At 41.9% G+C, this 26,153-nt stretch overlaps 1 protein-coding gene across 1 annotated transcript in view; it reads right to left on the bottom strand.

Annotated features, from left to right (window-relative positions):
- The window catches only part of Rnf144b (ring finger protein 144B), a 146,936-nt gene extending 126,288 nt beyond the window's left edge, over positions 1-20,648 (bottom strand). Inside the window, exon 1 of the mRNA XM_029570388.1 lies at positions 20,554-20,648. The gene's annotated coding sequence lies outside the window, so the exon portion shown is untranslated. The remainder of the gene's footprint in view (positions 1-20,553) is intronic.
- Positions 20,649-26,153: the final 5,505 nt, after the last annotated feature.

Genomic DNA, 26,153 nt, shown 5'->3' with positions numbered 1-26,153 from the left:
GAGGACGAAAAAGACAAGACTTCCAAGCAGAAGCAAAGAGAGGAAGAAACGAGAAACTGAAAGGGAGGGCTAAGGGAAAGAGCCTCTGGCACGTGGTGCAGCACCTGGGATCCCAGCACTCAGGGCACCGAGACAGGAAGAGCTTGAGCATGAGGCCAGCCCGGGCAACAGAGAGCTCCAGGCCAACCCCAGACAGTAAAATCCCAAAAGGGGGGGGGGGGGGGGGGCAGGCACGGGACCAAGAGAGAGATGACAAATATGTAAGCTGAGGTGATGGTGATTTTTCATTCCATTCCTATTTAAACATCTAGAAACTTCTGTGCCATAACATCTTTTGCTTCCTACAGTTAGAAAAAGGTTGCTTGTTGTACATTTAAAAATAAACTTGCTGGAGGCCTGGAGTGGTGACACACGCCTTTAATCCCAGTACTCGCGAGGCAAAGGCAGGCAGATCATTGGGAGTTCAAGGCCAACCTGGTCTACATAGTGAGTTCCAGGACAGCTGGGGCTACAGGGAAATCCTGTCTCAAAAAGACCAAAAAATAAAAAATTATGAAAGATAAAAATAAACTTGTTGATTTGGGGATACAGCTCAAAAGTAGGGTGCCTGCCTAGGATACCACGGGCCCTAGGTTCAATTCCCAGAACCACAAGGCAATAAGATAAACTTGTTTAATAAAAAGAGAAATAATTTTAAGTAAGTAGCTCTCCAAGTTAATTTATATATAAAAATAACACCTATTAAAGAATAAGTAATATGAATGTGCTTATTTGTCAGTTAAATATATAATATTAAATCCCCAAAGTAACCATAGCAACTGTTTAGAGTTTAGGCCAATAAAAGTTGTTTTGTTTTGTTTTTTCAGGAAAGATTTCTTCACTGATATTTGCTTAGAGTAACCAGGGCATACTGGTATTAAAAAGCAGACTGACTTCAGTTGGTTTTATTATTGCTTTAAAATTACAAGGCCACTGTAACCTCCACTGTGTCTACTCAGGGCACTAACCCCTACCATCCTACCTTCAGTGTGAGATCCATTCTGGAATCAGATACACAAGCCTCACTACATGGAGAGTGAAGAACAAGTGCCAGAAGCATATATGTTTATACCTCCCGCTCAGGAAAGCCACAGTAGGGGCTGGAGAGATGGCTCAACAACTAAGAGCACTGGCTGCTCTTGCAGAGGACTTGGGTTCGATTCCCAGCACCCACATGATGGCTAACAATGGTCTATAACACCAGTTCCAGGGGATCTGATGCCCAAGTGCTATCTGGACAACTGGGTAATGTGAGAAAGAATGTGGCAGGGAAATGGCCTCCAGAGTTGTTGATATTATTGACTATCATGTCCAACCTACCTTAACCATGAAGAGGTTTAATACTGGAAGCAATACACATCCCTCTTAATTCAACTAGACATCCCCAAAATTGTTGTATGTATTCCTGTGTACACACAGAATATTTATGAATAAATGCATTAATGAGTAAATGACTCATCTACTGAGAACTTACTCTAAGCAGCACAATAGCTGTATCAATCCTATACTATTCCAGAAACATTACATACTGTCATTGTTTTTCTTTTTTTTTAAAGACAGAATCTCATTATGTAGCCCTGGCTGGCCTGGAACTCACTGTGTCACCCAGGCTAGCCTCAAACTCACTCCTCCTGCCTCAGCCTCCCAAGTGATGGAATTACAGGTGTACAACACTAACCCTGGTTTCTATGTTGTCTTTACAGATGAAAAACCATTAACTAGATCAAGGTCACCTGGGAAGTCAACGGTTCAGCTGCTTTTTAAAAATATTGTATTTATTATTTTTAATTTATTTTATGTGTATGAGTGTATTACCTGTATGTATGTAAATGCACCTGTGTAATGTAATGCCCTCAGAGGTCAGAAAAGGGCACTGGATCCCCTGGAACTGGAGTTAAGAATGGTTGTTAGGTGTCATGTGGGTGCTGAAAATGGAACCTGGGTCCTCTGCAAGAACAGCCAGGGCTCTTAACCATTGAGCCATCTCTCTAGCCCCCAGCTCAGCCACTTTCTAAACTAGGCTTAGCTAATGCTAATAATTCCAGACTTAATCTCTACCACAAATTTCCTTTTCATAAATCATTCAAGTAACCCAAACCCTTATTTATGTATTTATTTATTTTCTGTTTTGTTTTTAGTTTTGGGATTTGTTCCGTTTTGTTTTTGATATAGGGTTTCATGTAGCCCAGGCTAGCCTCAAACATACTCTGCAACCAGTCTGGTCATGAACTCCTGATCTTCCTGTCTCCACCTACTGAGTGCTGGGATTACAGGTGATGTATTATCACACCTGGCTCTCATTTGCCTATTTAACAAAAATCTTTATACTGTCATAGTTCTGTTCTCACTCCCCCGTGCTGTGGAACTTGAGCTAAGCTTCCTTCTCATTTAAACCAGAGCTCACCCACCACAAAGGTTTCAAAAACTCCGAAGGCAAATGCTGGAGACATATGGGGAAGTGCAAAGATGTTTGGTTTGCAGGACCTGGGTCTTCAGGAGAGTTTTGTGGGCTTGGGGATTCCCTGCTTCCAAAGGCCTAGGTTTCCTACACAGTCACAGGAAGAGAAACTCCACAGCTAAAATGACTTGAGAGGAAGCAAAGATACTTTAATACCTGTGCGTGCTTTGTTCCACTCCAAGACCTTCTGATGGACGCAGGACAGAATTAAATGCACTCAATGGACTGAACCCAAACAAAATGCCTTTGCAAAGCTTAGAGGGCAGCCAAGTATCAGCACATTAAAAAAATGTTTGTATAAAACAAAAATGGGAAGGAAATGAGGGAGAGGAAAAAGCCTACATGAAAATAGAGACTGCTGAAAAGCTGAGCCCTAGCGGGGAATCTCCCCCCTTAACAACTCTTCCTGCTGAGCCCTCCCGGGAATCTCTCCCTTGCGGACTCTTCCTGCTGAGCCCTAGCATCCCATTCTTGATTTCTCTCCACTTCTTACAAGATGTCCCTTACAAGATAAGATCCACCTGATTTCTCCCTGTCATCAGTGACAGCTCCCAATTGACTGTCACCTCCAAACAAACACAAGCTGCTTTTTCCAAGCATGGACTCCACACTTGTGCCCTGTTTCCCATTTGCAAAATCAGGATGTTTAGGGGCTGGAGCGATGGCTCAGCAGTTAAGAGCACTGGCTGCTCTCTGAGGACCCGGTTCGAGTCCCAGCACATACATGGCAGCTAACAACCATCCGTAAGGGTGTTTAACGGGAATGTGGGCGTCTGGGTCTTGAAGCCGACTTTCAAGGAAAAGAGAAAAGACTTGTACTCTCCACCTAGCGGGAATAGAGTAACCCACACCAGAGGCAGAGGCAGCAGGATCTGGATCACCACAAATTCAAGGCCATACTGATCTTCAGAGTGAGTTCTAGGCACAGCCGGGCTACACAGAGAGACCCAGCCTTTAAAACAAACAAACAACAACAAAACAGGGTTATTGAGATGGCTCAGCAGGTAGAGGTGACTGCCAGCTGCCAAGCTGACCTGAATTCAATTCCCATGACCCACATGGTGAAAGGAAAACTGACTCCTGCAAGTTGTCCTCTGACCTCCAAACATGTGCCATGGCATACAGGCACATAAATAAATGAATGATAGATAATAAGTAAAGAAGTTGCTGGGCATGGTGGCTCAGGCCTGTTATGGCAGCATTTGGGAAGGAGGATTCGGAGTTGAAAGTCATTCTTGCCTATGTAGCAAGTTCAAGGACATGAGACCCCATCTCAAAAAATAATAATAATAATGCAAAAGATGAATCTTTCAGAGCCCAGTTTCTTCTGTCTGCACTTAAATTTTTAACAAGGGAAGTGAGGAGCTGGAGCCATGGCTCAGTGGCTGCTCTTATGGAGGACCTGGGTTCAGTTCCCAGCACCACATGGCAGCTAACAACTGTCTGTAATTCTAGTTCTAGGAGATCTGACACCCTCTTCAGGCCTTTTCAGGCATTACACACAGGGTGTACTTACATGCAGGCAAAACACTCATACACAAAATAAAATAAAATAATAATTTTAAAAGCTATCTCAAAACAACCTGGTAAGCTGGTCTCCTTCCCAGGAAAGGACCAATCAGCCTGTGTCACAATGAAATTCACATGTCTAACCTTTGTCTTATGGTTTTCTGTAAGTTGTAAGATGGCCACACATGTTGAGGAAGAAATTCAGTCTTCCTTCTTTCCCTGGTTTGGCCAAGCTATAATAAGTCCATTTTCCTCTATCAATTTGCTCCAAATTTATTTTAAAACACAGGGGAAAATTGTAGCACTTATAATGACTCTAAGTGCCAGGTAACAATCTCTGAGTGTGGTACAATTCTCTTGCTCTTTAAGGAAATTATATCAAATTGTGGTTGGGGAAAAAAAAAAAAAAACTGGTAAGCAGCCATTCAAAATTTCAGGACAGACTAAATTATGGTTTTGAACACACAAGAAGAAGAATCTCTTGTTTTATTTGAGTTTCAACTGGGTTAGTTGAGGCTGCTGTAAAGGTGAACTGTACCCCGAGAAATATTGACGCAAGTTAAGGGTAGAGACCAAAAACATTTATTTTCTGCTTTCTCCATTAAAGTTATTTTCTCTCTTTACTAAATGGAAAGGAGAAGTAAAATATATTTGCTTATTTGATGTGCATAAAATATGACATTAATTTTAAAATTATATTTCTTAGAAGATATTCATTGTACCTCCTCTTGTGAAAGAAACTTATCATTGAGAAGGAGGTGATGGAAAATCAGCCTGACAAATGACAGAACAAACTGACCATCTGCCTGCCACCTGCCTCCCCACTCCAGGAGGGAGATACATCTATCTCGGAACACACATCCTATATCCTAGACATCTGGTTCCTTATCCGCCTCCTTTCAGATCTGGTTCCTTACCAACCATCTTGCAGAAGATACCTGGTTCCCCTATCAGAACTCTCCATCTCTCCTTCCCAGATTCCAGGAAGGAACCAAGAAGACAGGACCCACCTTCTGGGATTCCGGAAAGAAGCACACTATCTAGCCCCCTGTAAATCCCAGACCTCCCCCAACCCCAACACATAACCTCCATTCCCTCAGGAAGGTTGCTTGCCCTTCAGAGCTAGTAAAGCTATCTGCATCTGTTGAATCGATTCAGTTCCTACTTCTTGATTCTCATGTAGCCTTTCCATCCCAAATCCCAAACAGGAGGGGTCATTTCATTGTTCCTTAAAGAATTACTAATGTGCTTATTTACATTTACTGATTTTCACGCCCCCCCCAAAAAAAACTAAATCACATCCATGATTCCTTATGGCAAAGAAGGCTTAAATTGCCTTGATAAATCAGTGTTTTCAGTCTAGTGACGCATATTAATTCACTCAGGGAAAGTGATAAAAACACAAATATTCATTCCATCTGTATACCAAACACTGAAAGCCAAGCCCCTTAAATGTCTTGACAACAAATACCAACCTAGTCCTCATAAATGATGCACCGGACCAGGATGTTTATAACACGAACAATGTTGGTGTTCAAATAATAAGCAATCTTGCTCCTACTGAGTTAAAAGAATGAAAATACTTTAAGGAGTGAATTTTCAAGTGTGTGTTCAATGTGGCAAGGAACTGGAAGTTAGGACATGGAAAAACAGAAAGTAGTAAAGGTAATTCACTTACCAGAAAAGGATATAAAAACAATCAACTCATTCAATGAAAACAGTGCAGAATTAGGTCAGCAAGGCTGAAAACATAACCCAGAATTAGGTCAGCAACTCAGACCTGGAAACCTGTCTTGGGGTTCCACACAGAATTCAGTCAGCGCTCTCTCTCACCCACAAGCCAGCAGTTAAAATGCTGGAGAACAACCTTAGGTGCTGGAAGCCCCTTCTCTATGGGAGTTAATATACAAACCGCCCCACAGCCTTTCTGAGTCCCAGCCATAGTGATCCACAGTTGAGTAAGGCAGAAACCGTTTGCACCAAGGAGACCAGTTTTCCACTGCTTGTTCTGGAGTCAGTCTTGGAAACTGCCCAGCCTCTGTCTTCTAAGAGAGGAGTCCTACAAAATGCACCTAGCTTACACCATCCCTTCCAAACTCCAGGTGGGCTAGGGACAACTTCCAGGTGGTCCCTCCCAGTCCTAAGTAACCTTGCCAGAACAACGCAGCACATCTGCCCTTCTCTTCCTTAGGTCGTTTCCTGCTCTTTCTCCCTAGATTCCTTGAGGCTCCTGTGACATCAGTACAGGTCAGCTAAGTATACTTTCAAACATCATCCTTTCTCTCTGCTCCCCCATCCCCATTCTCCTCCCCTTTTTAAAAAATCAGTCCTAATGATTGAACCTAGACCTCACACAAGCTATGCAAGTGCTCTACCACTGAGTTTTGTGTCTCCAGCCCGTCCTTTCTCTACCCCCCACTCCAGCGCCATAATTCCTACTTCCTTAACTCAGATGCTTTGGGAGCTGGGTGTGGAAAATGACCCGAATGTTCTAATTCGTATTAAAATGTAGATAACTGGGGCTGGAGAGATGGCTCAGCGGTTAAGAGCACTAACTGCTCTTGCAGAGGACCCGGGTTTGATTCCCAGCACCCACATGGCAGCTATGAACCATCCTTAACTCCAGTTCCAGGGGAATCCAAAGCCCTCTTCTGACCTCTGCAGCATTGCATGACACAGGTGCACTCACATACATGCAAGCAATACACTCATACACATAAGATAAACATAATAAATAAAATATTAAATAAATAAATGCAGATAACTGACAGCGGCTCTGGCTCTCTGCACGCCCCTCCCCGTGCCCTCTTACTGCTTCCCACACCTCTGTATTTTGGGCAATTTAGAGCAGGAATGGGGTGGGTTTGGGGTGAAACCGGTTCCTGCACACCACTTGCTGGCCTCAGAATGAAGCAGCAAATCAAATGTGAAACTTTCCTCCCACAAAAGTAGGGAAATGGTGGGGCTGGCAAGATGGCTCAAAGGTGCTTGTGGCACAAGCCTGAGGATCTGAGTTCAACCCCTGGAACCTATGTAATGGAGAAGGGGAGAATCAATTCCACAAAGTTGTCCTCTGATGTCCACATGCATGTGGGGGCACAGACATGCCCCTACTTACACAACACACACACACACACACACACACACACACATACACACACACACATAAATATTTTTAAAAGGGAGTGGGCTACAGGGAGATGACTTTGTTCTCCTAATTTTTATCTACTGCTGTAATATCACTTCTACTGTGGCAAGCAAAGCTGAGGGGTGGCCATGAAGGACCTAGAAAGGGAAAGGATTTTGGCATCATTTGGGCCTCCAGTCCAGCCATTCCTGCCCAGCCCTCATCGAAGTCTCCTTCTTTGAACCTCCCAATTCTGCGTCTCACCTGCCCTTAGCCTGAATACCTGGGGCTCCAGTGGCCGTCTTCTCATCATTTATGAGTTTAGCATGGTTTTACTCATCTGTTTTATGCACTAGTCCTTAAAGTATTTAAAAGAAAAAAATTTCACACTCGTTTCACCAATCGTAGCACACACTAGGTCCTCGATACTCTTCCTAACACTGACTCCTTCACGATTCTTCTCTGTTCTCCTAGTACACTGGACCAGTTGTTGACCCACCAGCCCCAATTCCCTAGACTGAGACCATTCGGGATCACCCTGTTGGGCCAGCCTGCACCCTCCCCTCTGCTTCTCTCAAGGCTCAGTTCTGATATTACAAGTCCTGAAGAGAGGACTGACAGAGGCGCCTCCCTCCGCATTCTCCCTATGCTGATTTCCTTTCACAGGCAGAAACTATGTAGAACGTGGAGAAATTTTTAAGAAGTAAAGTGCATTATCCCCAGGAGTGATTGACAGTAAGGGCTGTAAGCATGACGCGCGCAATCGGCCACCCTAGGAGACACGAGACACAAGATACACAAACACATGCACACCGATGCACACCCACAAAAGCCTGCAAGGGAGTATCGACTTTTGCAAATCTAGAAACACATAAACCATCTCTTCTTTGTGCCTCCATAAAACAGGAGGCATTTTTAAAGTTAGGTTAACATACAAAGTCATGGATTTCATCATGGCATCTACACGTCAGTATACAGTGTTCACACTCAGTCTCCACCCCTGCCCTCCTCATGCTTCCTTCTCCTGCTGGTCGTGCTCCCCCCCTCTTCCCCCAGTGAGTCCCTACCCACCTTCTGCTTTCTGTTACTCGCTCTCTGTTTCCCATCGCCCTTACGATCTCCTCCTCACCTCTCATGATCCCCTTTCTGGTGTTGTGACCTGTACACATATGAATACACCCACCTTGCCCCTATATATAATATAATAATTTTAAATCTAGCTTCTGAATAGGAAGGAAAATGAGCAGTATTTAAGCTAGGAGTTATAAAACTCCATTGACGAAAATATTTACCTTTCAAAAGAGAGGAGTGTTGCTAACATGTGCTTTTTCTGTGTAAAAACAATACCATTCAACAAAATGTTTATTTCAGAAGCAGACCCAGTCAAGAACATCGGTGCATTCTTCGGGAGTTAGAAAACTGCATAGCAACAATATTCTACCAAACACCAGACCACGGAAGTCTGGCCTCAATTATATGAGGGCAGATGGGGTTTAAATCTATCTGGAAATGTTCTAGCAGTATAGATAGGATAGATTAATGAGACTTCATTTCAAATCTCAACTAATTTTGGCCTCTCTCTTTTTATCTGGTCTGAAACTAATCAAGGAAATGAGAGGTTATGAGCATATCCCAGAGCTAAAAAGCTTATCTAGCATGTGTAAGGAAGGCACTGGTTCCATCCCCTCCACCATCAAAATAATAATTATTATAATGATAATACATCAGGGAAACAAATACTTGGTCATTGTTTTTTCTCCAAGGAAAGACTGAGATTGAGCAGCGGTGTTCATGTGAGTATTTTCTAGATGCCGACAAAGAACTGTCTCTCTAATGTAAACTAACAGACCAGAGCCTCACTGAAACCACTTAGATGCTCACTTTCTCTTGAATCACATTCCCACAGTATAACACCAGACTTCATGATTTGAGGTGAAGATAATGTCTAGGTATGGCACCTGCATGCCAATGTAAACTTAAGACTAATAAAAGGTAAGAGGCAAGCCGGATGTGGTGGCACAGGCCTTTAATCCCAGCACTCAGGAGGCAGAGACAGGCTGATCTCTGTGAGTTGGAGGCCAGCTGGTTTCACATAGTGAGTTCCAGGCCAGCTGGGGCTACAGAGAGACCCTGTCTCAAAAAGACAAAAAAAAACAAAAACAAAAACAAAAAAAAACCTAAGAGGCAACATCAGAGAATCTCTGGCTCATCATTTACCCCTTTACTAAGAAACAGGTCCAGGAAGGTGATTAGATTTGCCCAAAGTCACAAAGATGAGAACAGGACCTTGGTCTCAGACCAGATGCCCACCCAACTGCATCAGACCTCTTCCTAAAGATGGGTGAGCTTTCCTTAAGAGTTTCTCACCTCTTACAGTAAGAAAAAAAAATGGGTCCCACATGTCCCTAGAGCAACATCATTGAGCTAATCTCTAGCTCCAGTTATTTTAACTGGCTGTATTAAACATACACACACAACAAACAATGAAAACCTCAATTAATGAAGACAGATCACACTCCTACCTTTATCCAAACTTCAGGGACTTCTAAACAAACAAACAAAAATCTTAAAGTAAAGCAAAAATAGGATTATAACCTCCATCAACATGGGATGCAGGAGGGAGAGGACACAAAAACATTTGTTTTGAATTTGCTTGTGTGCTAAATATGTCAAAACTACTTGATTTGGACGTAATAAGCTTCTGTAAACAACTCCTGAAATGTGAAACTTTGGTCTGCTCCAGTATGCATTTCATTATGTAAAATCAAAGCAGGATTCTTAATTTTAGCCTAAGGCGCCCTCTAGTGCTCCTATGCAAAAACTTCTCATAATAAACCATCCTTAGCAGGGACTTTTTGCCCTGGACAGTCCAATTTTGGCCCATTGTCCTTTCTTTCTGTATGATTTAACATTTCAGTTTTTTTGCTTGGGGGCTTTTTTTGGTTATTGTTGTTTTACTTTAATGAAAAAGTACCACTAAGATGCAATAAAATAAACTGGGGTTTGTTTAACAGCCTCCCACTTTATATTTTCCTTTCCATCATGGTCTTGTCTAGTATTGCGTGGAACTCATAAGCAGTCAGCAAAGATGTCCCTTGATGTATGTAGATAAACCTGCACGAGGGATAATAATAAACCGTCTCTACTTCCCCCATCCTTCCCACACACAGTGAAAGTGACACATCTCCCTTTTAAGGACATCAAGGCATCTGCTTAAGAAAAGGGAAGTAAAGAAGGGAGGGAGAGAGGGAGGGAGGAAAAGAAAGGGAGGGAGAGTGGGGGGGGCGAAGTACTCATATAAGGGATTCCAAGGACAGTTCTATGTCCAAGGACAGCTCTAGGAGTGGGAAGAGAACTCTCTCACAACTGCTAGTCTCCATCTTTTAGAATTATCAGCTAAGGTATGTCCTGGCCTGTACTCAGCCCTACGAAGTGAACAAGGACTACCACAGCACTGCTGGAGGCTGGGAGGGTCAATGGGAAACTCAGGAATATACAGAATAGAGGTGAGATATTAACAGGGAGTAGCTGAGAGTGCTTTCTTAGAGAAAGAGATCCAGTGGGCATACCTGTTACACTTTGAATCTAAATTGTCATTCAAAGGCCCATGTGGTAAAGGTGTGGTGGCCAGCCTGTGGTACAAGTGGGAGCTGGTGGAATCTTTAGTAGGCAGAGCCTTGGGGAAGAAAGGTCGCTGGGGTCATACCCTTGAATGGAGAATACTGAGACCCCCACCCCTGCCTGGGAGCTCTGCCTCCTACCTGCTCTGAGGTCAGTGGCTTCCCCTATACACTCCCAACATGGCGTTCTGCCTTATCACAGATCCAAAGGTAACAAGGCTGGGCCACCACTGAAATCTCCGAAAAACAAGCCAGAATAAGCCTTTTCTACGTTTACTTGTGTCAAGAGTTTGTTACAGTGATAGAAAGCTGACTGGCCGTTCTTACTCAGCATTTCCTCTGTCACTGAAAGGTTCCGGGTTTGGGGTTCCATAGAAATGGTAAGGATGATAGCCAGGGCAATAATTTTGTCTAGCTCCTCCTTGTTGGTGGAACTGTGACAATTTCCAAAACAAAGTGACTTGGCTTCCAGGACCAAAGTAACTTGCTTTTCTGGATGCTTGCCCTTCCTGCCCCCACAGCTGACTAAGAGACAGCTTCAAAGTACGAAGTACAGACCCCTCATAAATCCCATCACGTAGAACTCTGGGTTCCTTTGAAACCTACAAAGGGACCATTCCTCCATGTGGACCTGAAGTCTCCTCCGAGCCCACATCATGCTCTCTGTGTATCTACAGCATTAATCACCCTTCTATTAAATCTCTTACCCCAAAAGGCTATCTGTCAATGTCTCCCATGAGCCTCAAACCCAAAACCTTTCAGTTATGTTATATGGTTTGGTGATGCTTTTTATTTTGCAATAAATCTTTTGAGCAGCAATGAGCTCAAAAGCAGAAGTATATGTTTAATAAAATATTTTTTTAAGTATTGAATTTCTGATTCACAACTAAATTGATGCAAGTGTGAAATGGCATAAATTGTCATTAATTACTAACCACCCCAGGCCCACAGCCATGGACAGGGCGATGGAACAGTGACATCCACAACCAAGTGAGCGCTCACAACCACAAATCTGCTGAAGAAGCATGATGATTCACATCAGAAATGAGCCCCTATTTTGAGAATGATGTCCTTGTAGTGTACGATTTACCACAGGCAGCTGCAGAGGGTGCTTATGTAACATACAGATCCACATGATTCCCTGGAATTGACTTTGCCAGTTTCCTATGTTGAAGCTCTGTGTTCACGTATAAATAAAATAGAAAGAAACAAAAGCTACAGTGTGTCTAAAAGCAGAAGAATTTTATAAACTGCTTGCTGCTGCTAATGTTCTAATAATACTATCAAGGCTTCACCTAGACAGACGAATTAATTCCAATAATGGTTTGATGCTTCTATCCTAATTCATGAAATCAAAGTGATGCTTTTAGAAATGTAGTCTGTTTAAGATGAGACATCTGATGGTATTATAAATCTCATTGAAAATTTAACAGTTCAGCTATCAATTTTTTTGTTATTTTCTGGGGGGGGTGTTATTTTATTTTTTTTGAGGTGTGGGGGGGGTCTTACTCTAAAGCCCAGGCTGGACTCAAACTCGATTTCATCCTGGATCAGCTTCCCAAGTGCCAGGATTACAGGTGTATACCACCATGCCTGGCTCAGTTCAACATTTAAAATAAAATAATTTGTCTTTGTGATAAGTAACAAAAAAAAAAAGGAAAAAAAATTGGTGAAACATGGTGTCCTGAAGCAAGACATTATCTTAATAAATTAAGATGTTGAATTTTTGCAGGGGGGGGCTCTTTTTGAGACAGGGTCTCCCTGTAGCCCCAGCTGTCCTGGAACTCACTATGTAGACCAGGCTGGCCTTGAACTCACTGAGATCCACCTGCCTCTGCCTTCCAAGTGCTGGGATTAAAGGCGTGCACCACCATGCCTGATAATTTTATTTTTTTAAAAAACAATTTATTTTATATGTGTATGTATTTTCCTGTGAGTATGTGCACATGAGTGCAGGGACCCACTGGGGCCAGAGGATCCCCATGGAGCTGGAGTTACAAGTGGTTGTGAGCTTCCAGATGTGGGTGCTAGAAACAGAACTCCACTCCTCAGCAAGAGCAGTATGTGCTCCTAACTACTGAGCCATCTTTCTAGCCAGCTAATTTTAAAATTAAAGAGCAGAAATACAATTGATATCAGTTGTGAATATGACCAGTAAATTACAAACTCAGGGCAATGAAGCTTATGACGAACTTTAAAACAAACAAACAAACAAACAAACAAAAACCACAAAGAACTACGGATTTGTAATGCTTTCTCTTTGCTGCCGATCACCAATTAATACACCAGGCTGTGTCCTGCCGGCGACACTGAACTTTTTCACAAAGGAATTCTCTAGACTTAGGGTACATTGTGTTCAATATCAATTACACGTTTCAATCTAAGAATTTAAGAAGGATGAATAAAATTCTGAGTTGAGGTTTATGGAGAATTACAACTACTGAAAAGGAACACACAGAAACATCCCAACTACTGAAAGGAAAAGGCGAATACATCAAATGACCAGCGCCCGAGGACCTAAGATTAATTTTTTTTTTTTTTTTTTTTGTCTTTTTGAGACAGGGTCTCCCTGTAGCCCCAGCTGTCCTGGATTCACCATGGAGACCAAGCTGGCCTGGAACTCAGAGAGATCCACCTGCCTCTGCCTCCCGAGTGCTGGGATTAAAGGCGAGCGCCACCACGCCCGGCAAGATTAAATTTTTAAGTTCCATAATTACTCTTTAGAATATATCCATGTATGGGAGAAATGTTTATTTTTTCCACTTCAATTGAGGGAAATTAAGAAGACCCATAATTTTTATTATCTCAGTTTGAATCAATGTAAAGAGTCATAAATGTCACCAGCAAAGTGTCACACATCATTAATCTCCACATTCTAATCTTAACATTCAGAAGGCACAGGCAGGTGGAGTACTGTGAGACTGGGGCCAGCCTGGTCTCCATAGCAAGTTTCTGGACAGCTGGAGCTATAAGGAGATCTTAACTCTCTAAATAAGTAAATAAATATTATTAATTTGATAAATTTCATTGTCAAGAAGTATTATCAAAGAAAGACACTAAAAAACTTAAGGACATTTCAGCTTGGTATTGATACAACTCTATGCCAAAAAAAAATTGGAATTGAGAATAGCTTCCATTTATTAAAACTTAGCTTTACCAGATAACTCAATTCTTGTAAAGAGATTACAATTCTTAAGTGCAAATAATATACTTTTTAAATTTTTTTATTTATTATTTTTATTTTATGTGTATGTATGTATTGCCTGCATGTAGGTAAGTGCACCCGTGTCGTGCAATGCCTGCAGAGGTCAGAAGAGACTGTCAGATCCCCTGGGACTGGAGTTACAGATAGTTGTTAGCTGCCATATGGGTTCTGGGATTCAAACCCGGGTCTTCTGCAAGAATAACCAGTGTTCTTAACCACTGAGCCATCCCTCCAGCCCCTGAAAATAATGTAGTTTATAAAGAAGAGACCATTTCAATTTTACTCACATAAAAAAGTAAGATTCTGGGCATTATGAAAAATTAAAAATAATTCTATATTAGAAAAAATTCATCCTTCAGAAAAATGACAGAGAAACTAAAATACTTATTAAGCATGTAACTGTGTAACAAAAATAATGATTTTACTATGATTTTTGTTTTTCAGATGAGAAAATATAATGGATTTACTTCAATATGCAGGGATATTTGCTATTTTTATTTTGAGGGAAGAATTTCATTTTCCAAAGTTTCTGAGTAGAACTATTTCTTATGCCTTAGGCATAAGAAATAATTCACTCATCAAAGCATACTTTGGAAGGGCTGGGGATGCAGCTCAGTTAGTAGAGCATTTGCCTAGAATGTAGGAAGCCTGGGGTTCAGTCCCTTGTACCACATAAAAGCAGGATAGAGATAGAAACCTGTATCCAGTTTGGGGAGGAGAGGCAGGAGGAGCAGGAGTTCAAGGCCATATTTAGCTATGTAGCAAGTTGGAGGCCAGCTGGGGATACATGTGGCCCTTTCTCAATGATAATAACACTAATAACAAATAATAATAATTACAAAATTGTGTTAAAATACGTGAATTATAAGGAGTTTTGTGGTGCTGGTAATTGAACCCAGGGCCCGTAACATGTTAAGCATATGTCTACCACTGAACTACACTCCTAAGCCCCATACATGTCATTTTTGAAAGTATACTAGGTCCAACAATAAATTAGCCTTGATGCAGAAATATCAGGTCCTGAGATTCTCCTGGCATGGCCACCCTCCAACACCCTCCCAACACTCCCCCTCCAACACCTAGCACCTCTGATATGACTCAATCTCAACCACAAGGCACTCCCTGGACCTGAGTCCTGGATGACTAACCCTTCTCATAATGGAGAAATCCACCTTGCACCTGCCAAAGTGACCCAACTTCTACCTCAGATCCCTCTGGCTTCCTCAAAGGGAAAATAGTTTAAAACCCTGAGTCTGTAAGGGAGGACACACTCTCCTCCAGATCTCAGCTTTATTCTCTAATAAATCTGCTTGACTGGAGAGGTCGGGTTTTCCTTCACCTCCTTCCTGCTCTCTATTTCTGTACAACCCCAGTAACAGCTCTGTTCACCAAGAGCTTACTGTTATTGAGGCACTATGCTTGAATTATTCTACCAGCTCTCTTAACAGTCCTTGGTAGGTGTTCTCACCACTCTGCAGAGGCTGCCTGATGATACATGGCAGAGCAGGCAGGCTCTGTCTCAGTCAGTCCTCCCCCGGAACACTTCCTGATACTTTTCTCCCTCATTACCAAGACATGCTCCCAGCCTACCACAGAGAATATGTTCCTAGCTTATAACTGTGAATTTGGTTGAATCATGACCCATTAGCCATGTGGCCAAGCTGTGCATTTCCAGAGGAGCTGGTGCATTTTGGAAACCAGACTACAACTACAGATCCAAGCAATTAGCAGCTTGCTGAGAGAATCACACTTGGCCCCATTGTTCCAAAGTCCATGTAGCTTTCACATGTGTCATCTCCAGTTCTGCAAAGTATTTTATGTTGGATTAAATGCCTAGATGTAAGGAACAAACTGTAATGCGTAGCTCTTATGTCAACATGAATTAAATATATTTGACCTCAGAACTAAGTATCATTGAAATTATAAATTCTAAGTCTCTGATGTAATAAAGAGGACACTACAAAATGCCTTGAAAACCAACAATAAAAGTATAAGTCCCAGGAGCTGGAGAGATGGCTCAGTGGTTAAGAACTGACTGCTCTTGCAGAGGACCTGAGTTTGATTCCCAGCACCCACACGGTGGCTATGAACCATCCTTAACTCCAGTTCCAGGGGAATCTGAAGCCTTCTTCTGACCTCCATGGCATTGCACGACACAGGTGCACTCACAAACATGCAGGCAATACACTCAAACACATAAAATAATAAAAATAACAAATAAAATATTTTTAAAAAGTATAAGTCCCTTCACTAAATTTAGCATTTGGTACGCACATACTGTGTTCTGTCTTTAAGTAACACTATAAAGATGTAAATGTATTTTGTTTCATCCAGGTACTTATTTCCCTATGCTTTCATTATATTTAATTGTCTCATTCATATTTTAGATATTCAAAAACTTGCCATTTGAAAATAAAGCAATAAAGATGTTATTTAGTAAACAATTAGCAACATGTGTTAACCCCAAAGTGAAACTATTATGTAAAGCAGTTTTTAGGCAGTAGATTAAGCCAATCATTCTTTTTCTAATCTACCTAGGTTAAAATCACCCGAAAGCAAGAGATGTTAGACTAGGCAGCCCTCAAAGATGGATTTGGTCTGGTTTGAGACCAAGACTTGATTACAAATATCTTGTTAGGGAGTATAAGGTTTACTGGTGAGGGACAGAAAAGGAAAGATTACTACTTAAAAGTATGTTGTGGGTTGGAGAGAGGACTCAGCAGTTAAGAACACTGACTGTTCTCGCAGAGGACCCAGATTCCGTTCCCAGCACCCATATGGCGAGCTAACAACCATCCATAACTTACTGCACTTACATATATACAGACAATACATACATTTTATGTGTTTAAATTAAAAATAAATTTTAAAAAAATTTAAGTGTATTGTTGTTAGACATGGTGGTGCACACCTTTAGACCCAGCACCTGGGGGTCCCAGGGTCTCTGTGAATTCGAGGCCAGTCTAGTCTACAAAGCAAGTTCCAGGCCAGCCAGAGTTACAAGGTAAGATCCTGTCTTAAAAAAAAAAAATAAATAAAGTGTGTTAAAGCAGGAGAACTTCAGCAGGAAGCTCTGGAGACATAGGACTCACCATCATCCCACCCGGTGGAGAGGGTCTGGGGTAATTAACCCTTATCAGCCACTGACCGGGGTGGGGGATTGGGGGGGTTCTGGGGTTTGGTGCTAATTTCTCAGCATTTCCAGATAATAACAGTTGGGGGGTGTGAAGCACAAAGAAATGATGAGGTCTTAAAGGAAGTAGGCAGGCTGTAAAGAGCATCCCAATGCATCCTTCCAAGCCTAAAATACATTCTCTGTGCGGATAGCTTTAGTGTCAACTTGACACACCTGGGTTGAGGGAGCCTCAATTGGAAAATGGCCTCCATAGGACTGGCCTGTGGCCATGTCTGTGGGGCATCTTCTTGATTGTTGAGTGATGTGGGAGAGCCCAGCCCACTGTGGGTGGTGCCACCCCTTGGCAGGTGGGTCTGTGTTGCGTAAGAAAGCAGGCTGAGCAGGGGCCAGGGGAGCAAGCCAGGAAGCAGGGTTCCTCCATGGCTTGTGCTCCAGCTTCTGCCTCCAGGTTCTTGCCCTGAGTTCCTACCTTGGGCTCCCTGATGAACTGTGGCTTGGGAGAAGTAAGCTGAATAAACCCTTTCCTCCCCAAATTGGTACTGGTCAGCGCGTTTTGTCACAGCAATGGAGAATCTGAACGTTATACGTGAGTACAGACTTAGCACCATCTCCATCCCTGCAGTTCCCCTCCAACTCCTCCCATGTTCCCCCAACTCCCTCTCAATTTCCAGTCCCCTTGATTATTATTGTTACATAACATGCATATAGTTATAGATCTACATAGATATCTAATAGACTGAGTTCATTCAGTGTACTCAGAATTACATAACCTCTCCAGGAGCCAGACCCTGGAGAAAACTGATTCTCCCTCCCTCAGCATCCATGACTGCCTGCAGCTCTTCATTCTAGGGTAGGACCCCTTGAGATTTCCCCCATCCACGTAGGTATGTCAACTGGTTTTGTTCTCATAGGCAGATCTTGTTAGACTACCATACTGAGAAGACTTCAATGGTGCAGCTACCCTACCATGTCTGGAAAGCCTTAAGTAGCAGCAGATGTCTTGTCCCCTCTGGCTCTCCTAAAATATACTTTTTTACTTTTAAAATAACTTATTTTTTATATGTATGAGTATATTGTCTACATGTATGTAAGTGTGCCCCTGTTATGCAAAGCCCGTGGAGGTCAGAAGAGCGTTTCAGATCTCTGGGAACCGGAGGTATGGACGGTTGTTAGCTGCCATGTGGGTGCTGGATTCAAACCTGGGTGGTTCTCTGCAAGAGCAGTCGGTGTTCTTAACCACTGAGCCATCTCTCCAGCCCCAAAATACATTCTTATATCAAGTAATTATGCAAGTGCTATCATGCTGACCTCTTGCCTCCTACAGCAAACCAAAATAAACAGGGGTCAAAGTCTAGCAGTGGTAGGTTTTGAAGCTTTAACAGCCAAGCAAAACAGCTTTAATTTTAAATGTCCTTTCCCAAGCAAAAAAATCCTAGAACATAAAGTATTATTTTTTCAAAAGGTGATAGTAAGAATTCATTTTTTATTAGGCTTTGGGCTAAAATTATTTTATGAAAACTCATGAAAATTGGTCCTATTAAAATATAACAAGGATTTCTGAGCCTAGTGATCGCCAAACAATGTGGCTGTTATTGATTAGCTCAAGGTGCACATAAACAACCAGGAACACAGCTGTGTACTTTGGTATTTCAAGGAAGTGAAGAATTCTCTCAGTGCTGGAAATGAGGGTTTTCATTTTCTTTATTTTTTCATACACATATATATGGAAGTATAAAACAACTAGATTTTATATATATATGTGTGTGTGTGTGTGTGTGTGTGTGTGTGTGTACACACACACATGCATGGGCATGCTTGCCTGTCTATTCTAGAAACACTCACATGACTTGAGCATCATACAGCTGTCTGTACCCCCCAAGTTCAGGCAGATGAGCATTTGAGAGCTACTAGACATCAGATGGCATGGTCACAATCTGGTGAAGAATTTCTCACCTAGTTTTCACCTCTGCATATCACTCACCAGTTTTACAGCTTTCCATCCCTGCCCCCCCCCCAGTGATAAACATTCCATGGTCACATCCTGGGTGGGTCTGAAAGTCTTAGAAATAGCACATGCAGCTGTTAGCTTCTCCAAATACACAGTCCAAGGCACTGCAGTGCCCACTCTGCAATGCTAGCAGTGAAAGACAAGAATAACAGTTACTTATTTAGACCCAAGATAAATGCACAGGGTTATGTCTACAAGGGTCGGCAGAGCTCAAAGGCAGGGAAGAATAGTTCTGAGGCCAACAGGAGGCAAAGCTCCTTAGAAGGATGCACAGACCCCACTAATCAAAGGCCTTCCAAAGGACAAGCCCTTGGTTTTGTTATTTGGAAAGAAAAATATTGCTCTCAACTGCTTTCTAAAACGAAGAGCCAGATTTCAAAACTCTACAGTGAGTGCAATTAATGATAAAGCATTTCAGTGTCACAGTATGAGCTGCAATGGAAGGGGAAAGAAGGTAGAAAAGAAATGCATTACTAAATGGAGAAAAGGATGCTAGGAGAGGGCTAATAGATCATAATCTAGCTATAATTCAGAATTTATCTTTGGTGCAAAAATAACCACCTTGTGTGGTTACATATTTTTCATCTGCACTGAAAAACTTCAGGAGAGACTGTTATGATAGATCACAAGGAACAGGTGTAAGATGTTTTAGTATCGTATTGTATCGTAGGTGACTGTAGACAACAATTATGCACATAGAAGAAAACTTCGCTGGGAAGAGGCGCTAGATGGTTGAGGAGATAGATATATTTAACCTGATTTAAACATTATGCAGTATATACATTTATTAAACTACCAGATAGCACCCCATTTTCTGTATAATTTTTATGATTTTGTGTCAGTTTCAAAAAGAAGATAAAGAAAAATGTTAATTATGCTTTTCTGTGGGTTACAGAACCTGAGTGATCTTCAAGTTCTCCCTTATCAGTATCACTTTTTCAGCATAGATACGTGATACTTTTATAGTCAGAAAGAAGGTATGTAAGCAAAACTGACGTGGAATCAATGAACAAACTAAAAAGGAGAGAAAAAACTATGAGAGGAGGGAAAAGGGGGACATGCTAACTTCTCAGCCATTCTTCCTGGGATCAGCCACTGTGTGTACACTCATTATAGGTTGTGGAGGTCGTTAAGAAAATGAAGCAGACAGAACTCTAGGTAGTGTGGTCAGAGAAAGCCTGTCTGAACAGTTAAGCTCCCAAAGAATTAAAGCTAGTCCTACAAAGAAAGTGGACAGGCAGCATGTTCCCTTTAGCACACACGCTTTGGGGGTGTCAAGCTCCCCAGCTTGGCCAGTGGATGGAATTCAGGAAGGAAGAAGTTGAGTGGAACAGAGTGGGAAGGAAACCAGAGAGATAAGTGCCAATTCCCTCAAGAGCATGAAAGCCAGTGAGTTACCTTAATAGTCAGCTTAAAGAATTTAATTTGAAGAGAGAAGTCATCCGACTTACAGTTTAAGCTGATTGCTCTCACTGCCCAGTGGATTCAAGGGAGGGACAAAGTAGGTTCCCTTTGCTTCACTGTACTTGTCCCCCATCCTCCTCCTCTTGTGGCCTTCACTCCCACAGTTGGCTGACCTCTAAGTCTCTGCAGTCTTAAATCCTGACATCACTCCCAGCCAAAGAGAAAAATCTATTAACCCCTGTTCATTCAGTCCCCAAATAGCCCTGCAACCTGCACCATGTGAATCCATCTCAACTAATGCCTTCACTTTCTAGACGTCCTGCCACAGACCCAACACATTTACTTTGTGTCCTATATGTCTATCATTACAAAGTCCCTGTTCTCCCATAATCACTGCCCTGCCAGCCCTCAGCTTATCTTCTAGTTCAAACTTGTACACAGTCTGTGATCCTGGTGCTAAGCATCATAGCATTTTCTTTGCAAATGATTTTAAGTTACAGAATTGTAAAATGCCTTATGTTGAAAAGGACTTTAGGAACATTCTGGTTCCTAAAGTTTTATGATGAAGAAACAGGCCTGGCATAGTTAGAAGACTTCTTTAGGGTTCTAGGAGCTAAGAAGTAGCAAATCAAGACAGCTACAGTTAGACATGTCCCTCAGAGTTCAGCAGTTGAAGGCTTTGTCCTCAGTGTAGAACGCTGCAAGATCCCAGCTCCCTCTCTGCTCTCTTCAGCTATGAGGTGAGCAGCTCTGCTTCACTGCATCTTCGCTACATGCTCAAAAGCAACCGAGTTAACTGCTCACAGACTGAAATCACCCAAACTGTGAGCCAAGATGAACCCTGCTTCTATTGAACTTGATTATCTCCTGTACCCATCACAGCAGCAGAGAGCCAAGTAAGGCAAAGATGAGCAGAGGGCTTCTGACTCCCCACTTAGAGTTGCTTGCATGATTTTAAAGCAGTTTTTTAACAGCATCTGTAGAGATAGAGTGCCTCATGCTGTGCTTTACAAAACACTTCTATATGTGGTGTCGCATGGAATCATGATCCCAAGGGACAGATACAAACTGAAGCTGGAGAAAGGTGGAGAATGACTAGAAAGGGACTTGAGTCAGGTCCCATGGCTCCAAGTCCTGTGGAAACTATGGCAACTTCTCTGTGATCGAGTGGAGTTAGGAGTATCAAAGCCCAGGTCCTGCTTTCTGCTTGTTATTAGTGGTTAACTATGGCTTCATGTGTCTTCGCTTTCTACTTCTGAAGCTCATATATTTTTTCTTTCTTTTTTTTTTAGTACATCTCATTCGCTAAACTCATATATTTTTTAATGTTGTGAAGGACTTTGTCTAATACTGAGACTGTATTGGGATGATTACAGCTTCCAAACAAAAAAGAATATTAAAGAATAAAGACGATTAAGAAAAGGGACTCAGGACTGACGGGGACTGGAGACATGGCTCAATGGTTAAGAGCACTACTGCTCTTGTAGAAAACTGAATTTAATTCCTAGTACCTATGTCAGGAAGCTACCTGTAACTCCAGCTCCAAAGGACTGGACACCGCTGGTCTCTGTAGGCCCCTGTACTTAACTTGCATACACAGAAAGGGGGGAAATAAGTCTTCTTTAAGAAAAATAAGAAAAGAGATATAAATTATAACAAATTTACTATTTAGCTGAAGGTCAGATGTGGGTATAGACCTTAATCTTTTATAGTAAATATCATTTCCTGGAAGATGCTTTCCAAAACTGGTTTTAAGACAGATGTGGTGGTGCAGGCCTATAATCCCAGGTACTGAAGAGCTGAGGTGGAAGACAGTAAGCTAAAGCCATGAAGGGCTACAGAGCAAATACAACATCAGTCTGGACAATGTAGCAAGACCCTGCCTCAAAAATACAAAGTAAGGAGGCTTAGAGGCAGGTGGTCACATGGAGTTCATTATCAAAATATTTAATAATATAGAAATTGGATTTTCACCATATTTTAGCATATTCAAGTTTAGCTTTCAAATCCAATGTTAAAAATGTGTCTTAGGGATTAAAATTATATCTGTCTTGGTTGCTGTGCAGGATGTGGAAGAGATTGCTGCTTCAGAGTAAATGTATTTTGGAATGTATTGCATCCTGATGCTACAATTAGTTCTATTCTTGTTCTGAAAATGGAAAGGGTTCAGGGGCCCCACATAAGTGACACTTAGCAACAGCAGCTGATGTGAGCTGGTGCCCAGCGCACAGACAGAAGAGCCTCACTCTGCCTTCTGATTCCAACATAGATGAGTTAAGCAAACAGAATGCTTATGCAAGAATAACTTTTTCCCTGCTCTTAAAATGGCTTTTATTTGATGTGCTCAAACAAGATTTTCCCCAAATGTCAGAACTATGATTGCCAACATTTTCTGAGGGCATGCTAGGTACAATCACTTAAGTGTGTTATAAAACCCCTCATGTGTGAACAGAAAGTGGCTACACTTAACTCAAATGCTAAGGCTCATCCGGACAGAGCTCATGCCCTTTGTGTGTAGCGGCTGAGCTAAGAGAAATCTATAGGTGTACTAACTGAAAGTCTAATGGAAGTATTAGAACTTTTTTTTGGGCAGAAATGGTTATGATAACAAACCAAGAGGATGATAGTACTTGTTTTTAAAACCCTAACTAAAGCCAGGCGTGGTGGCACATGCCTTTAATCCCAGCACTTGTGAGGCAGAGGCAGGCAGATCTCTGTGAGTTCAAGGCCAGCCTGGTCTACATTGTGAATTCCAGGACAGTTGGGGCTCCAGGGAGGCCCTGTCTCAAAAACAAACAAACAAACAAAACAAAACGAACAAAAAACAAAAGCTAACTAACAAAGGTCTAGAATAGCAAGTATTCTGCTAAACATGATTATGGAAAATGGACCCTGCCAAATCATGTGTTTCCAGGACCTCTGACTGCATTCCACTCCTTTCACACTCCTTGCAATTAGCCACCCAAGTAGTGACATGTGGATCCTGGCTCAGCTCTGCTGAGTGCTGTGAGCCTGGTGGCACGGAGGAGTCAGTAAAATAACTCACCCCACATACTTCTCATACCTATTCAGGGACCCCAGGCTTGTGGTTCACAGGCAGACAGAGGGCTTACAGTCCAGCGCCTGGTCCCTAGGGGCTAGTGCATTCCACAGAGCCAACTGAAATCTGGAGACAGTGAATCAATCCCCTTCTCTAACACTGCACTGCATCAGCCAAGAGCTAAAGTCAGGTAGGATGACTGTCAGACAAGATATGACTGTTAGCTCTAAGATCCCTGTTTCCAGTTTTTTATGCATTAAATAGTGCTTTTATATGTGGGACTTTAGAAGCTCAATGATCATTCTTGTGACTGAGTAATATTTATATTCATATCGGATAATTTTTATGTCTTGAAGTAAGTACAGTGAATGATCTTTATAGTCAAGAATCAGATGAAGGTTAGAAAATGAAAATATTTTAGGAGTATAAAATAACACCAGTCAGAACGTCACACCTCTGCTTTCTAAAAAATTAGTTTTACTTTTATTTCCCATCGAATTAAAGCAAAGTGCAGGAGCTCAGTATAATTGAGCAGATTTATATTTGCAGGCAGTTTCTGACACTATGAAAGTACATTTTTACAACTAAAGGGAACAATAATCATTGTGGGCAGTTTTCTCCAACACCCAGTATCTCCCATGTTAACTCTATTAATGAGGTATGGTACAAAAAAGTAGTAAGCAAAAGATGAAGACTGTCTACAAAAAAGCAAACAACCATGCTGGCTTTAATAGGTCACTTTACTCATCCATCAGGATGGCAATGAAATTAATGTCATTTAGACGGCATCTCCCAGCAGGGTCTATGAGGTTGTGTACCCATCTTACTTTTGATTCTGACAAGAGTCAAAAAGCCAAAGCAAGAGATGTGTGACACCCCTTCCACTATTAGGACGTTTTGATGCTAATGGCTTTGCCACTTGAACCTTCCTTTCAAAGCTGACAGCAAAGTATTCTAAAGTATTTGATAACTGAACGACCATGATAACTGAACCATGGTGGCACTTCTATGGGAAACGGATCAATAGGAATCCCACTGAACATTCTCTGAGGTCTCAGAAATCAGGAGAAGTTGACGAATCTCATGAAAAGATGGCAAAAAAATATGGAGAGGTTGCAGAGGACCCGGGTTCGATTCCCAGCACCCACATGGCGGCTACGAACCATCCTTAACTCCAGTTCCAGGGGAATCAGAAGCCCTCTTCTGACCTCCATGGCATTGCATGACACGGGCGCACTCACATACATGCAGGCAATACACTCATACACATAAAATAAAAATAATAAATAAAATATTTTAAAAACCCCAAAGAAGCCCAGTTCCACTACATCCTTGGGAAACTTCTGCATGCCAGAGAAGCATGAGGCTTTTACACAGAAAGAAAACATATTCAAATCTCAGAAAAACAAGAAAATAAATTTTTAAGAATCATAAAAGACACAGGACTCTGAAAACACAGTATACTATCTTCCAAGACAATCTAAGTTTTAGGCAATTTAAGCTATCCCTTGAATTCCTATCCCAAGTGTATTAGCGACTTCTTCTCATTACTGTGACCAAATACCTCACAAGAAGCAACTTCAGTGAGAAAGGACTTATTTTAGCTTGTGGTTTAGGGGGGTAAGTCCAGCTCATAGGGAGGCACAGTGGCTGGGGAGGCACGGTGGCACGAGCTCTACTGTGATGGCAGGCACATGAAGCTGCTTGCTCACAACTGGGCAGACCAGGAAGCAGAGAAAGGGGAATGTCTTTCATTCATCTAGTTTCCTCTTTTTCCTCCTGTCCCAGACCTCAGCCCCACCCATCATATTCTGAGCAGGGCTCCTCCCTGCAGCTAATCCTCTCTGGAATCACTCTCATCCTCACAGACACTTCTAAGTGTCCCTGATGAATGCTTCATGAATTTTTTTTTTTTTTTTTTTTTTTTTTTTTTTTGGTCTTTTTGAGACAGGGTCTCCCTGTAGCCCCAGCTGTCCTGGAACTCACTATGTAGACCAGGCTGGCCTTGAACTCACAGAGGATCCGCCTCCCTCTACCTCCCGAGTGCTGGGATTAAAGGTGTGCGCCACCATGCCCAGGGCTTCATGAATTTTTAACCCAATCGAGTTGACAATCAGAATTAACCATGATACCAAGGTCCTATAAACCTAGTTCCTATATTTTAAAATTGTGTTTAACATCCCCAACTTAGGTTCAGAGTGTGGCTCAGGGATAGAGCGTGTGCTTAGCATGAACAAGGCCCTGAATTCATCCCTCAAAACAGCTAGAAGCATGCTATTCTGGTTTCCCAGAATTGTAGATTAACAGAATTAGAAAGATATTCAAGATGATTCATTTCAGCAGCTATTTATAGATGAGTGAATGTCCTGATGCCCACATAGGTTGAAGGTCACACAATGGCAGGATTAAAATTAGGAGCAGATTCCTTGATTTACAATTTGATTTACTGAATCCTGTTTATAATTTAAAATGACAATAGTTAAATTAGCTTTTGCTTGGTTGCAAGTCATTCCTTGCATAGTTTACTATCTGTGATTGTTTCAAAAGTAGTGACTCAAGATAATGATACAAAAACATAATTTTTCCACCACAGATACCCTCAACAAT

The sequence above is a fragment of the Nannospalax galili genome, unplaced genomic scaffold (genome assembly GCF_000622305.1).
Source record: "Nannospalax galili isolate Female #2095 unplaced genomic scaffold, S.galili_v1.0 scaffold923, whole genome shotgun sequence".
In the NCBI taxonomy this organism is placed as follows: Eukaryota; Metazoa; Chordata; class Mammalia; order Rodentia; family Spalacidae; genus Nannospalax; species Nannospalax galili.
This window is presented reverse-complemented; position numbering and strand designations above follow the sequence as displayed.